We start from the raw sequence: 5,113 nt of genomic DNA on the forward strand, positions 1-5,113 counted from the left end.
CATTTGGAACTCTTCTACCGATTGCAAATAGTATCATGTGCACAGGTGAGGCGGCTATTTCATGAAAGGTGTATATTTGGGTTATTCTAAAATATTAGCAAATTTAATCGATTGGATTTGTGCTGATTGATTCTTTGGTAAAAATAATTCGGTATACAGGGATCCACTTATATTTTACTCACTGATCCGAATGTGCTATAGACCTACACGTATATATATGTAGACACGCCTGACAGCGAATAAGGTCACGTGACACGATTATCAATCTTTTACCTATTCCAGCCGCTCTACAGAAATGTGGCTTTATCTATGTGGAACAGGCAACAAAATACTATACAACCTTACCATTATGACCTTTGTATGGAGGATCACTGAAACTCTGGGTGACATTCAGTATCACGGGACCTGTCGCGTACATCAAGTGAATGTCGCTGATATCCACGTAACAGATATAGTGACCCGAATCGTTGACAGTTGGTCTGATAATCATCAGAGCGCCCTTTTCACCACGCCCAACTCTTCCTGAGAAATCTCCGTACGACACCAGCTCGTTGGTTTTGTCTATCTTCGCTTTTAGTGTCTTTGAATCTCCCTCCTCCCGGTACCAGTGTATGACCGGGCAGATCTTTACTGCGGCGGTGTAGTTACAGGGCAATGAGACCACAGCGTCTGCGTCTGTGGCAGAGACGACGCCCTCAAATTGTTGTATATACACGGTAGAGTCATCTAAAATGATATAAGCAGATGTATTCCTATTGTCTGGTCACGAGAGAGTTTCATTGTCTGAAGAAAGAAAATTTGGGCAACGTGTTCACAATGATCGTGGAGAGCTGAGGCACGAGTGATGTGAAAATGCATTATACTGTGCCTCTAGGGTGGAGGGGGAGGGAGGGGGGGACCAATATAATAGTTCCCGCCTACAGATTACCTGTTAAATTTATTTTTCACTTATTTTTCACCTAATAGTTTATTACAGTTACATCAATAAACATCATAATGCAAAACTATATTCTGTTGTGGTTTAATTTTTTTATCATTATAACGTTTGGTTTCGAACACTGTGTAGATTTTTCTCCTGTCAGACTTATTCCAGGCGACACAGTCGATTTTAATTTGGTGCCTCCTCCTTTAAAAACACACTCACTAAAGTGTAAAGTTTAGAATTAATGTATATCGACGTATACTGACTCAGCCCTCCACCCCAACATAATACGGTACCTGCGCCCCATCCCCCTGCTCCCAATATACAGAACATCCTATTCGTCATAGTTCCTGTCCATATACACTAGCATATCCAATTCCCCCTGTAGAGCATTTCTATCTTCATATGCCCGAACAGTAAGCAGCATAATTGATGGTAGAACTCATGGTTAACTCATATTAACTCAGTAATATGTTGATTGCCTCAAATGATTTTTTTGATTGATTTTGGAACCTTGAATACCATATTTCGGTTCACAGCTTGTACGTGTCTCTTCTAGACAGTGACACATTTTGTACTTAGGGAAACAGGTCGTAAGAAATCTTAGACTAAAATGAACATAACAAACATGATATATCCAATGAATTACATTTCAGTAATAGTTTGATTAATTTATAGGAATGTACTTACCACCATTTACAAAAGTGGCGACAATGACAAAGAGCATTGGCTGAATAATATTCCTCCACATGGTGATCCTTGGTCTCAAACGGATGGACTTATCCCAGATCCTGTATTAGCAGCTCTGATGTTCACACACAGATATTAAACAGGAGAAAACACACTGCAACAGAATAATTGTACGATGAGCTCAGTGTGAAACCGCCCAAACCAAAGATTCGATGCTTGATATTTGATTACATGTACATTTCTAGCGTCATGACTGATTCAGACTGGCTGGTTTTAAGGCTGGCGACTTAAAATGATCTAAATACATTTGTGCTTCATGTATATGGGCTAGTCGGCATTTACACGGATATGTGTAATATGTATCTATTTCATAGGTGTTTATCCCGTACTCAAGGAAACTGGACCTATACGACGGCATCGTAACTTGTGGAAGAAAACCGGACAGAGCCCGGGGGAAAACCCACGTTCGACCGGACATCAAAATCAAATTATTTCATACAGACAGCATTAATACAGGCGTCTAAACCTTTCACTCTATACCTACAAAAGTTTGTACTAGCTGAATAAAAACCAGTGGATATAATATAGATCCCAGAGGCAGTTTCATTTATTACGTGCCAACGACTAGTATAAATATTAACACCACCGGTTACAAAATGTCCAGGTCAGATACATGTATATCCAGCGATAGACCACTATTACATATGCAGGGCTATATGTACACACCGTTCCGTATACTTACATATATGACTGTTTTATGTGAGCCAGTGGTTGTTCCAGTTCTTCTTTAAAATACTATGTACGCTGTGCAAATTAAAAGAGTGGAAACAACTGAAGGTGTGAAACCTACTTTCACGCATCAAGTACGACGCAGTTAGATCTGTGAGCTATGTAGGTCATGTGTGAAAAGAAACTCCGGATATTCGTATTCACCTCTCGGCGGGGATTTCCAAGATCCCGGGGATTTCCATTTCCAGAAAATGAAATACCAGAAATACCAGGAAGTAAATTTTAATTGAAGTTAGAAAATAATGACTCTTTATCTAGTCGTTTTCGTTGATTTTAGACCGGTAAATGTGGAAGAGCTGAACTTTTCTTTCTTCTACTGATATCGCTCGCTTAACTATTCCTGAATCAAAATCATCATCTCAACATTAAACAAAGGTAAACTCCTGAAACTTTGGAAGTGACGTCCACATACAATATCAACTGTGAGAGTTAAGTGTACAATTGAACTGTACAGTGTACAAGCGTGTCCCTGATACACCGAGCAAAAGTCTCCGCTCTACCTGCTATAGGGTAAATGTTTGTTTGTTTGTTTGATTGGTGTTTTACGCCGTACTCAAGAATATTTCACTATAGGGTAAATGACACGGATGTATGTCATTATGGCATTCTTTGCAATACGTCTGAATCGAAGAAATTTGCTGCCGGCTGTTACGTTAGCTTTACAACAACGACATTTTACGGCTTACGATGGTAGCCACCGTCGTATCCTCTGGTCGTTAAGATTTTTCTTAAATAGCCATCTTTATCAGGTATGTGTGCTTTGTCAACAGAGGTAGTAGACGGAAAGGTGGGGACTACCGAGCATGCATACGCCTAAATATTATCATATCAGAACTGTAAATTTTGTAGTGTCACTTCAGATTCACAGGTGGTGTAAATTTAGCCTTTTAGATCTGCTTATCATATAGTTTCTTCATTTCTGAACATTTTGCCGTGAAGTCTAGGCTTCAAGTCTACACCCCTGTAGTCATATCCTTTGAAAACTGCTTTAAGAGGCCGATTCCTCAAAACCAGTTTTAACTGAACTCAGAATTTGAAATGCAATTTTTGAGCAGTGCAAATTAAAATTTTCACCACTTCTCAGTGTTATCTTAATGTGTCAAAATTCAAACTTCCATTACCGAAAACTAAACATTGTGCCAACGTTTTAACTTTGTCATTGTGGAATAGGCCCCAGTTAAATCAGTTTTTCGTAACTTTTCTCGTAAATGACTTCGCCTTATGGCACTATAACCCGGACAAAGTCTTCTACGAAAAAAGATATGAGAACTTACGAGGTTTTGTGAAAGTGACCCCAGGTTTGTACAACCAGACGTTTTGTGAAAGTGACCCCAGGTTTTTACAACCAGACGTGTAGTCACACCTTTCAGAACTACTTACCCGTGTTAGTAATCTTTTCAACGACCTACATATATATGTAAACACCACAGGTTAGAAAGTACCCAGGTCAAGCAGAAATCCAGCTATACATGCAAGAGATCCTCACTGCGATAACAAATGCAGAACTACATGTAGACACTGCTTGATGTACAAGCATCACCTGACACAGTCGCTGTTCTATAAAAATACGTTAAAACACTATACGCTGTACATATTCCACAGAACTGAACCAACACAAGATACCAAGCCTTCGTTCTTTTGTCAAGTAATATATAGAGAGTACGTGTTGTGTAAGGAGAAAGTATACCGGACCTACATGTATATTTGGCATTTGGGATTTCCAAGTCTTCACAAGGAGGGAGATGTAAGGTAAAAATAATTTGATTTTTTTTTTTTTTTTTTTTTTTGATTGGTGTTTTACGCCGTACTCAAGAATATTTCACTTATACGACGGCGGCCAGCATTATGGTGGGTGGAAACCGGGCAGAGCCCGGATGAAACCCACGACCATCCGTAAAAATAATTTGAGAAATCCCTTTGGGGAAAACCACTTAAACTCTACAGTTCATTCTTACCTTATGGAACTTTAAGCTAAGCTGTACTACTGTTACACGGGGTAGTCTCATTATAATATGATCCCCATTTGGGTATCTCAGGTCTCCTTATTCTGTTTGACTTCGCCATTTCACGAGCTGTTAAGCTAACATATAAGGGAGGGATAAAGGAACTGACCCCTATGTCCTTGCATTATATTAGGCTGGAATTCAGTTTGTCGTTCTTTCACTGACACACTCTAAACGCTTGTTACTTCGAAATAGAACACAAAACAGCAGTTTTGTGTAGAGTTAAGTGTACAGTTGTACAGAACATGCCAGGGTTAAGTGTACAATTGTACAGAATATGCCAGAGTTAACTGTACAATTGTACAGAACATGCCAGAGTTAATTGTACAATTGTACAGAACATGCCAGAGTTAACTGTACAATTGCACAGACCATTCACAATCACTGGGATGGAATTGTAGTTCTTTAATTTATCTACTTGATTAGTGTTTTACGCCGTACTCAGGAATATTGTACTTATACAAAGGTGGCCAGTATTATGGTGGATTTTCCGCTGGAATTATTTAAAGTCGTTAATACGTATGAATTACACATCCCATTAAAGTTATTACAAATCACATTAATCTATCTCACAACTCATCAAGCCTATTGCATTAAACGCACTGGAAATCACGCCAAACCTATTACACCTTATATTAAAGTGAAAGAGAGAAACTATCAGGGCAAAAATAAAGTTCTTTTATAATTATTGGCTACCTCAGTGTACATG

General features: G+C 38.9%; 1 long non-coding RNA gene across 1 annotated transcript; it reads right to left on the reverse strand.

The window, feature by feature from the left end:
- Positions 1–356: 356 nt before the first annotated feature.
- LOC135462660 (uncharacterized) lies at positions 357–2,532 on the reverse strand. Its single transcript, XR_010443463.1, has 3 exons — positions 2,355–2,532; positions 1,613–1,766; positions 357–726 (listed from the first exon to the last, which is right to left on the reverse strand). It is a non-coding gene; the product is annotated as an uncharacterized LOC135462660 (long non-coding RNA).
- Between the last annotated feature and the right edge of the window lie 2,581 nt (positions 2,533–5,113).

This window comes from Liolophura sinensis, chromosome 2, assembly GCF_032854445.1.
Source record: "Liolophura sinensis isolate JHLJ2023 chromosome 2, CUHK_Ljap_v2, whole genome shotgun sequence".
Classification (NCBI taxonomy): Eukaryota; Metazoa; Mollusca; class Polyplacophora; order Chitonida; family Chitonidae; genus Liolophura; species Liolophura sinensis.